Source organism: Elaeis guineensis, chromosome 14 (genome assembly GCF_000442705.2).
Source record: "Elaeis guineensis isolate ETL-2024a chromosome 14, EG11, whole genome shotgun sequence".
Taxonomy (NCBI): domain Eukaryota; kingdom Viridiplantae; phylum Streptophyta; class Magnoliopsida; order Arecales; family Arecaceae; genus Elaeis; species Elaeis guineensis.
The window spans coordinates 6,831,294-6,842,540 of NC_026006.2; the positions used below are offsets into that span (position 1 = coordinate 6,831,294).

Here is an 11,247-nt window from a genome sequence, read left to right on the forward strand (position 1 = left end):
AAGACCTTGCGAATTGTGATGTTCGTTGAATGCCACGATTTGTGCCGACGGGAGCTTGAGCTCAATTGGGATAACAGCCTCCATTCCGAAGGCTAGAGCGAAGGGGGTCTCCCCCGTGGGCAGTCTTTGGGTAGTTCAGTACGCCCACAACACATGATAAAGTTCGTCTACCCAAGTTCCCTTCACTTTTTCGAGCCTTGTCTTGATCTCTTGCAGCAGAGTTCTGTTGGTCACTTCGGCTTCGTCGTTCGCCTGAGGATGGGCTACCGATGTGAAGTTGTGGGAGATGTTTAGGTCTTCACAAAATTCGACGAATCTCGCTCCCGCAAATTGCCGCCCATTATCAGTAATTAGGGTTCTCAGCAGGCCGAACCTGCAAACGATTGACTTCCAAACGAAGTCTTGCACTTTAGCTTCTGTGATTTTCGCCAGCGGTTCGACTTCGATCCACTTGGTGAAATAGTCAATTGCTACCAAGAGGAACTTCCTTTGCCCCGACGCCACGGGCAAGGGTCCAAGGATATCCATTCCCCATTGCGCAAACGGTCATGGGGCACTCAAGGATGTAAGCTCGGCGGCGGGCTATCTCTGGATGTTGGCATACCTCTGACATCGGTCACACTTTCTGACGTATTCAATGGAGTCACGATACATTGTCGGCCAGTAATACCTTTGGCGGAGCAATTTGTGGGATAAGGATCTAGCCCCCAGATGGCTTCCGCAGATTCCTTAATGCACCTCCCATAAGGCGTAGTCAGCTTTCGAAGGCCGGAGACATTTTAAAAAGAGCAAAGAGTATGATCTCTTGTACAACTTGTCCTCATAAAGGATGTATCGGGAGGCTTAATTTCTGAGCTTCTTTTGCATCATGAAGGAGAATCCCGTCTCTGAGATATGCCACCAGTGGGTCGATCCAACTGGGCTCATGGTCAATTTCCATCACGGACCGCGATTCTTCCGTACTTGGGCACTTTAGAACTTCAAAGAGAACACCCTTGAGCAATTCAGCCGGAGCCAGCGTAGCCAGCTTGGAGAGAAGATCGGCCCTGGTATTTTTCATTCTTGGAATCTGCCTGATGTTGAAGCTACTAAAGACAGGGACGAGCTCCTTTACCTTTTCAAGATACTTAGCCATGCTGTCCTCCCGTGTTTCGTAGTTTCCGCTGACTTGTCCCACTACCAATTGGGAGTCACTGTGAACTTGGAGCCGATCTACTCCCAATTCTTTGGCGATCCTCAATCCAGCGATCAGAGCTTCGTATTCCGCTCCATTATTTGTTGCGGGGAATTCGAAGCGCAGAGCGTACTCTGCGACGATTCCCTCCAGACTGATCAAGATCAAGCCTGCGCCTACGCCCGACATATTGGAGGATCCGTCCACGTAGAGAGCCCAAAAGCAATCAGGAGGGTTTGCTTCTTCAGAGGAGTTCGGTCGGAGCTCCAGGCCGTCAATTTCACCCTGTTCAGGTTCGACCTCCTCCGAGATAGTACATTCTACTATAAAATCTGTCAATATCTGAGCTTTCACTGCCGGTCTAGGTCGATAGTTGATGTCGAATTCTGTGAGCTCGATCGTCCATTTCGCTATCCTCCCGGAGGCATCTGCCCGGTGCAGAATCGCCTTGATCGGCTGGTCGGTGAGCAACGTTACGGTGTGCCCTTGAAAGTAGGGTCGGAGCCTCCAGGCTGCAATCAACAGGACGTAAGTTAGTTTCTCTAATTTAGTATACCTGGTTTCAGCGTCTCTCAACGCGCGACTGATGTAGTAGATCGACCGTTGAATTTTTGCTTTTTCCTTGACAAGAACTGCTGCGAGAGCCATAGGGGAGACCGCTAGATACAAGAACAACTCCTCTCCAAGCTCGAGCTTCGCCAACAGCGGAGGCGAGCCGAGATAGCTCCTTAGTTCTTCGAACGCCTGTTGGCACTCAGTGGTCCAACAGAAGTTCTTCGGCCGCTTGAGGGTTTGGAAGAAGGATAAGCACCGTTCGACCGACCTCGCAACGAAGCGATTCAGAGCTTCGCCAACAGCGGAGGCGAGCCGAGGTAGCTCCTTAGTTCTTCGAACGCTTGTTGGCACTCAGTGGTCCAACAGAAGTTCTTCGGCCGCTTGAGGGTTTGGAAGAAGGGTAAGCACCGTTCGATCGACCTCGCAACGAAGCGATTCAGGGCTGTCACCCTCCCTGTAAGGCACTGAACCTCTTTTATCGACTTCGGGGCGGCCATCTCCTGGATGGCGCGAATTTTCTCTGGATTGGCTTCAATCCCGCGCCCCGATACCATGAAGCCCAGGAACTTCCCCGAGGTCACTCCGAAAGCACACTTAGTCGGGTTCAGCTTCATCTTATATTTTCGGAGGGCGCCGAAGGTCTCCTCGAGGTCGGCGACGTGGTTCATGGAAGATTTGCTTTTCACGAGCATGTCGTCCACGTAGATCTCCATGTTGCGGCCGATCTGCTCCTTGAAGATTTTGTTCACCAACCGCTGATAGGTCGCACCTGCATTTTTGAGGCCGAAAGGCATGACCCTGTAACAGTAAAGACCACGGTTAGTAATGAAAGCAGTCTTTTCTTCGTCTTCTGGCGCCATCCTGATTTGATTATAACCGGAGAATACGTCCATAAAGGTGAGAAGCTCATGGCTCGAGGTTGCATCTACCAGTTGATCAATTCTGGGCAGAGGGTAGCTGTCCTTCGGGCAGGCTTTATTCAGCTTTTTGAAGTCTATACACATCCTCCACTTGCCGTTTGCCTTTTTGACTAGGACAACGTTGGAAATCCAGTCAGGATAATTGACTTCTCTAATGAATCCGGCTTTCAGGAGTTTGTCCACTTCCTCGACTATCGCTTTCTGCCTCTCCGGTGCATGACCTCGAATTTTTTCTTTCGTCGGTCGATGCTTTGGATCGACGGCCAGACGGTGTTCCATGACTTCTGCGTCAATCCCTGGCATGTCTGCCGAAACCCAAGCGAAAACATTCGCATTCTTTCATAGGAAATCAATGAGCAGCGTCCGCACCTCTTCCCCCAGGTTGGAGCCGATCTTCACCACATGCTCCGTATTCCCATCGTTCAAAGGGATCGAAACCAGATCTTCGATTGGGCCGCTCCTTTCCTCAGCGAGATCGTCGCGGGCGTCCAATCCATCAACCGGACAGAGGTCAGATTTGTCACTTCTTTGCAAGGCTATGTTGTAGCAGTGTCTGGTCAGGGCTTGATCTCCCTTGACTTCTCCGACCCCCTGGTTGGTAGGAAATTTTAATTTCAAATGATAGGTTGACACCACGGCCCGGAGAGCGTTGATGCCAGGTCAGCCGAGGATTGCGTTGTAGGCTGACGGTGCCTTCACCACCAGGAAATTCACCAAAGCCCTGGATTGTCTTGGATATCGACCCGCAGCTACAGTCAAAGTTATTACCCCCTCCACCGAGACAGCATCGCCGGTAAACCCTACCAGAGGGGAGCTAATCGGCCCCAAATGACCGTCAAGGATGGATATTTTTGAGAAGGCGTCGTAGAACAAAATGTCGGCCGAATTTCCATTGTCGACAAGAATGCGGCGGACATCGTAATTAGCTATATTTAAAGAAACTACAACTGCATCGTTATGAGGAAATTGAACTCTCCGAGCATCTTCTTCAGTAAAGATTATGGATTCCTCAATCCTTTGTCGCTTGGGAGGTCCGGCTAATACACCGGTTGTTCCCTGTCGGGATTCTCCCGAGATGGTGTTGGCGAAATCTGTTGGAGGCCGATCATCGGACTGCTCCATGCCGACTGCTGTTGCTGGAGAAGGAGCCTAGGAGACCGGAGATGGGGCCAGGGCTTGCGGAGCTCGCCGAGATCTGACCGCGGAGGCCGTTGATCGCCGAGTGGATGCTTTGTGGGGAGGCATCGGGCGAAGATCTAGCGGAGAAAGGAGAAGAGGATGTCGGAGAAGATGACTGGAGGTGGTCTCGTTGAGCGCTCCTTTAAGAACAAAGGTACTGCGAAGACACATCCCTTCTTCTAGCGCCAATCCTGTTGGTGCAAAAATCCGCCTACGTTGGAGAAACTGGAGTCGAGGGAGTCGCGATCGCCGCCGGGACCTGCAAAGTCTAAACCGGAGTTGGGGGTGCTCCGGCAAGACCCTCCGACGCTCAAGTCAGTTCTCTGCCTCAACAAGAATGGAGTGCTCGAACGAAAATTTTAGCAAAATTTTGAGATAGAAATTAGAGCTTAGAGAATAACGTATCTGGAACCCCTTTTTTATAGGCGGAGGGGGCAACGGATTGATAGCGACGTTTGTAACTGCCTAGTAGTGGGCCACTCGGGGCCAAAAGAAGTTTGTTATGGAGAGTAAATGGGTGGGGTCGTGGCTATCACCGTGACCCACCACGTAGAGCCTGTTGCAGAGAGTGGAGCGGCGTCCGTTGTCGTGACTTGCCAGAGAGTGGTGGAGCCGCGCAGAATCCGTCGAAGGAAGTGAAGCAGAATCGTGGCTATTACTGCGGCCTGCCGCGTGAGCCTGTTGCGGGGAGTGATGGAGCCACGCAGAATCCGTCGCAGGAGGTGGAGCAGAGTCGTGGCCATTACTATGGCCTGTCAGGGAATCCAAGCCTGTCGGTCGAAGCTCGGTCGAAGCGCCTGACGGAGAGAGGCAGCTATCCATCTGAGAGGAGCTCGGATGTTGCTGGCGAGCCTTCTACCGTTGGGTACCTTGAGCGTTAATACTACAGGTGAGGGTTATTTGCTGCAGGAGCTCGGTCGGGGGGCTTTCTGCAGACGAAGCTCGGTCTTACGCAGAATTCGGCGAAGGGTCGACCGGTCAGTGGGTGTCGGATGGCACTGAAGAGGTTCATCCGCTGGAGGGGTCCGGCTGCTGGAGTCCGTGCGTCGTAGGAGTCCGTCCGGGATCTGTCCACTATAGGAGTTCGATCGGAGTCCGATCTCCATAAAAACTCGGATGGGGGTCATTTGTCGAGGGGGCTCGGCCGAAGCCTGCATGCAATAGAAATCCGGAAAGAATTCATCCACAATGGAAGCTCGGGTGGAGGCTTACCGTGAAAATCCAGCGCGGACCGCTCGTAGTAGAAGTTTAAAGTAGACCGCTTGTAACAGGAGCTCGGAGTCCGGCTCCCGCAGGAATCCGGATGAAGTCTACCTGCAGTCGGAGTCGAGGACGAAGTCCGGCTCCCGTAGGAGTCCGGATGAAGTCTACCCGCATTCGGAGTCGGGGACGAAGTCCGGCTCCCGTAGGAGTCCGGATGAAGTCTACCCGCAGTCGGAGTCGGGGACGAAGTCCGGCTCCCGTAGGAGTCCGGATGAAGTCTACCCGCAATCGGAGTCAGGGACGAAGTCCGGCTCCCGTAGGAGTCCGGATGAAGTCAACCCGCAGTCGGAGTCGGGGACGAAGTCCGGCTCCCGTAGAAGTCCGGATGAAGTCTACCTGCAGTCGGAGTCGGAGATGAAGTCCGGCTCCCGTAGGAGTCCGGATGAAGTCTACCCGCAGTCGGAGTCGGGGACGAAGTCCGGCTCCCGTAGGAGTCCGGATGAAGTCTACCTGCAGTCGGAGTCGAGGACGAAGTCCGGCTCCCGTAGGAGTCCGGATGAGGCCTAGCAGGTGGAAACTTGGGTGGAGTCCGTCCGTCGTGAAGAATCCGGTCGACGCTGGTGGGAGTTTATCCGTCGGCAGAACTTGGGAATGTCGAGGAGGCTCGGCCGTCGGAGAGATGACGCCGAAGGTCGGACGTCGGTGGAATCCCTGAGGGGTCACTCCTAACACGAACTTCGGCTGGGGGGGTATTTTATACCCAACAGATATAATGAATATTCTTAGCTTCATTGAAATATCCGAGCACTGGACAAGATTCCAATATTAGCATCTATCTCCTCTATACTACCATGCACTGGACTAGATTCTAATATTAGCATCTGTCACCATGTCGTCCTGGTACAATAGATATCACACTTCCATGAAAAGATTTAGGAAAGAAAAATGTGGTCAACAAATTAATTGATAGGTACTTTCACATTATTCTTCTCAGTAAAAGCAAACAATAAGGTGGTTAATGAGTTCTACATCAGCAGTCAGGACCTCTTGTGTTTATGAGCACAAACTCAAGTGTATTTCTAGAGACTGTTTAGTGTTTAGCATATAAGTAACATCCTTTTAACAATTACAAGCAAAAATATCACATCTAACATAATCAGCTAATAACTTTCCAAATCAAAATGCGAGGAGGTAGCTACAGATTAGCGTATCCACAGTCAACCCAGTAATAAGAAACTGCTATCATTTGAGTGAAAACAAGCAGCTAAACAGAAGTGAGGCAAGCTAAAATTGAAGCTGCAGTTAAATAAACAGAATGAAGTAATAGGTGCATTTGTCTCAGAGACTTGGGGAGTTTTGGTTGGAGATTTTAGAGTAAGTTATATACTTGGTTCTTCAGCATCTTCAGTTCTGGAAGCCATTGCAACCGGTAGAGGAATATCTGAAACAATTAAATATATAAGTAAAATAAAAGTCAGTAGTAGAAATGAGGAGTAGCAAAATGTTTGTTTGTGGAAGAAATAAGCATTTACTACAATGAAGTAGAGGGGATCGAACAAACAATACAATTATGTGTTTATTCTCAATCAATCTTCCTTCTCATAGAACAAAAGGAAAGAGAGGACATGATGATACCATCCTTGGGGAGGGTGTCTCTCATCCATTCCTCATCCACAATGTCTATCAGGATGCCCATGCTCAGCAGCTCTGCCATCTTCCACCCTTTCCTTTCTCTTCTACCCCTGATTTATTCCACCAATGAGGATAACAAATATTTGAAGGCCCTGTTTGAACGCCAAAACTAAATATCAGAATAATATAATTTTCAAGATATTTAGAATCAATAAATTATTGGTACAATATGATACTATATATGTCATTGGTTTCACAAACGAATAGTATATTATAATCTAAAAAATGTTTGAATGTAATCCATAAGACCAATAGGATAGCTTATCTTTTATCTTGGGGAATGGAAGAAAAGAAAGGGAGACAGCAGCTGTACCAGACTTATAAAAAGGTTGGACTTATAATCCATAAATTTAAAAAAAAATAAATGTTGGGTTTAAATAGACATAATTAACCCACTTGCAATACATCATAGACATAAAAACTTTTGAGCCCATTCAACAAAAGAATAGAACAAAAAAGGATATATAGTACAAAATTGCAGAAGTTTGGATATGCATACCTTTTAAAAACAAACATAATGCCTGCTTGTCTTTCAATATGCTGCTAGGGCACATAAAAATTGAAAATATAATACAAATAGTTGTAACTTTCACATTTCAAATTATCCAAAAACTCTCAATACACAACAAAACACATCTACTAGCTTAGAGAAATAGAATAAATAGTGTAAAAAGGTCCATCAGTTATTAGCAAAATAATAAAGTACAATCCAATCTGAGAGCCAACATCCTAATGAGCATGCCCTAATCAAGCTACGATGATATTCTGAAGTTCAACACCAGCATTCCATTCTACCTCATGAAATCCATTCTCAGGACCTTTCACTTCTATCTTCTGAGTCAGATTCATACACACTCATTCTCACACTGTGGAAATAAAAAGCTGACATACTTATTAACTCTAATAAAGCTGTGTACAACACATGCAGCCATGACTAAATTGGATGAACTGTTACAGAAAGGTGAAAATGGGATACGCCATATATCAACAAATGTCAATGAATTCTCTTAATGATTGAATTGTTAGAAGAATAAGTTTATAGGATCATCTACTGATCTGAAATGGGCATCAGATTTCCTCTTTCATTTTGTAGGGAATAGAAGAGAGGGTGAGCCTGGTGCAACAATAAGGTTGCTCCATTATGAACAGTGGCACGGATTTGTTGCACAAAAATAATATTTCTGCATGCTAGGGTAAGGTTGCATACATTTGAACCCCCAACCCCAACACCCCCCCCCCCCCCAAACCCGACCTTGTAGTGGCGGGAGCCTTGCATTGGAATGCCTTTCTTTTTTTAGAGAATAGAAGGATAACATAAATAGTGAAACCTAGCAATATCAGTAAAATAGTTTAATAGATAATCTGGTAGAGATGACTCCTATGAACAAAAATTTCCATATGGGCTACAAAAAATGCAGAAAATTCAAAATTTGATATTCCTTGTCCACATCCATTTTAATACTGAGTTTAGCTGAACAACTCAAAATTAAAAAAAAAAAGATTAGGATCTGGTTCCTTTGAAACTACCTCTCCTTGTATCAGAAGTATTAATGGGCATCTTATGTTAGTAGGAACTTGTACATCTTTTGAAGGCTTGACATAGGTTATTAAAACCTCCCCTATTATCGAGGCTTTTGATAAAATGTTTGAATATCTCTAAGAGAAGTGCAATTCATTCTAAGAAGAACAGTAGTTATACCTTTATTCTATAACTCTCTTGGCTCATGGTTGTTATAAATTAGTTCGTTAAGGTTAAATTTGGAATGCTTAGATTTCTACGAAGATATGTTTAAGCAGAGATTTATCTTTTCAAGTCAAAACTTTCATGTTATCGATATCTTTGTCTCCATCCGACTTTATCTGCAGTGTAGAAGGGAGTGAGGAAAAGAAAAGGTATGGGCTAGTTGGTACAGGTTTGGATTCGCCATAGGAGAAAACAAGACAAGGCTCAAAAGCCTCAATCATTTAAGTTTCTCAATCCAATATGTGAGGCCCATTAGTCAACATCCTGATGTTGCAATGGAGAATGGATGACAGAATCATCAAGCCAACTCCAATCAAGTGACCATCATTTAAATCCCCACATAAAGCAGAAGAACACTAATGGCTACAATTACAATCACACAGACAGGACATTGAGCGCCTGTTTGGAAAGGACAGGAATGGCCAAATCCTATAGGATCAATAAATCCTATGGGCAAAAATCCTGTTTCCTTCCCTAGCCACTGTTTGGGTGATTGAACTATGGGATAGAAGAACAACAGGAAGTGGCTAATCCTACAGGAAAAAAATATATATTCTCCAACCGTTCTTTTCCTACAATTGTCGGGCTCCACCATCGCTCCCCCATCGTCTCCGACCCCCTCTTCGCCCGCGCCATCTCCTCCTTCCTCTCCCCAGCCACTGCCCTCCCCCTCTCCAACTCCCCCTCCTGGCCCCTGTCCTTCCTCGCCCTCCTCCTCTCCCTGCCCGGCGCCTCCCCCCCAACCGACAGTGTCCCCCGCCGTAATCGGAACCTAAGAAACCCCTCCGATCTCCCTCAGCCTCAGGAGCTCTCCTTCCCCACAGATCTCCAAAAAACAGAATGAAATGAAATGAAACAGAAGTGAAAAAGAAAAAAATGATCAATCTACGTAGGAAAATGTCTTACCTTTCAATTTTTTCCGTCTTTCCTTGGTTTTCGTCTCTCCAGTGTTTTCCTCCGGTTTGTCCTCGGTCTTTTACGTCCTCAGGAGTCTCAATCGGGTGGGCGGCCGGAGCGACCGTAAAGGGAAGTTCAGATGGCTAGGGTTTTGTGTGAGGTATTTATATGTAACAGTTTAAACAGTATAAATATATTATCAATCAACCTAAAATCAGACCTGCATTTTGGCTTATTGGTTAAGACTGTGTTTACGTTATATATATATATATATATATATATATATATATATATATATATATATATATATATATATATATAATAGTAAAGCATTACATGGTTAGATTATAAGGCAACCTCCCATAATGCCACATATCTAAGTTTGATTTTACCGAAATCCATATTATGTTATTTTTTTCACTGACATGAATGTTATATATATATATATATATATATGTCCTAAAAGTCAATATGACAGACATATTATAACAATTTTAGAGATATATTTTTATACTTTAATTATTGATTTATCAATAAAGTAGGCAATTTTATCCATTCTTGTGTTATGTGTCTGAAAATCATCTAAAAGATTATTAATTTAAAGATACATATTTTAAAAAATTTAGATTTAAAATATATATAATTAATTTTTAAATTTAGATCATCATGGAGATGATGATTGATCCGGATAGATCGATGCACGGATCACTTTCTTAGGAATAGACGAGCTCAAATTTATGGTGTGAAGACACTAAGCGAAAATGTGGATGGTTGTTAGAAAATATCGGCACTGAGTGTGACCATACAAGAGATCACATGGATGTCTACTCGCTCGTCAGTGATTATCTCAATGCTGTAGTGGTGTGAGTAGTTCCTTGACCTACGGTGTCTCGATTGCTCACAGTGAGGTTGCTGTATTTTAACTGTACATAAATATGATCTCCAAGCCGTTTGGATCCTTGTTATGTATGTTGGCTGTAGTAGATTCACTGTAAGAGTAGGGTGCACACTTAGAAGAAATCTATCGACGTTAGTAGATAAGGAGTAGTCCTATAGAATTTGAGAAGCTAAGTCCATCAGTCTATGACCATAGCAAGGTGATGGATGGAAAGAAGTTTTTATGAGTATCACATCTTGAATTAAGCTAATCGAATTTTTTATATGATAGATGAAGGAGTTTGATGAGTTTTCATAATCTCTATCTTGTCGGAACTCATGATAAAGAAACTGAATCATACAGTAACTATATCTAGGGGTTCTATTTCTATTCTGCTGGATTGCCACCACATACTGTTAGGCGTCACTAATGGATTGTGAGAACTCATCAGGATCATTCTGGATCGATGATCCTTGATGGATGTGAGTTAGAAGTGTTCTAATATATCAAAAAAAAATTTGACGATACTATGATGGAGATCATGGTATATCTCACTACCAGACAGAATAAGAATCTATAGAGTCACATACAAAAGATGTTTCTTGACTGATCAGATAGTTAAATTATGATTATGAATCGTAATAGGATTTAATTATCAATTTGATTGATGATTAATTTAATACAATAATTACAAGGTTCAATTCACTAAGGGTTAGTGAATTTTTTGGAGGATTTAATTTGCAATCGGATTGCAATAAAGCTCAATTTGATTAACCAATGGGGCTAGAATTAAATCTAATTGAATAAGATTTAATTAGATTTAATTTATTGGGGTAGATCCCCATCACTTAGCCGACTACCAAGCTTTCTCATCTCCAAGTCAACTAGAGGAACTACACTGACTAAACTACTGTCATTCAACCTGACCCGGATTGATGAGTCCCGTCCGGTAAGGTCAACACCAGCTACTATCATAGACATCCGACTGACTAAGGGCAGCATACTC

The 11,247-nt window shown here is 44.9% G+C and overlaps 1 long non-coding RNA gene across 20 annotated transcripts in view; it reads right to left on the reverse strand.

Annotated features, from left to right (window-relative positions):
* Window positions 1-9,540, reverse strand: part of LOC105034501 (anaphase-promoting complex subunit 13) — a 39,771-nt gene extending 30,231 nt beyond the window's left edge. For 19 of the 20 annotated variants that reach the window (XR_012136760.1, XR_012136764.1, XR_012136759.1 and 16 more), the window contains exons 1-3: window positions 9,374-9,540; window positions 6,667-6,815; window positions 6,419-6,472 (exon numbers count right to left, since the gene is read on the reverse strand). This is a non-coding gene — a long non-coding RNA (anaphase-promoting complex subunit 13). Of the gene's footprint in view, window positions 1-6,418; window positions 6,473-6,666; window positions 6,816-7,222; window positions 7,264-9,373 lie in introns of all 20 variants that reach the window. The other variant, XR_002163605.3, reaches the window with a different exon arrangement.
* Window positions 9,541-11,247: the final 1,707 nt, after the last annotated feature.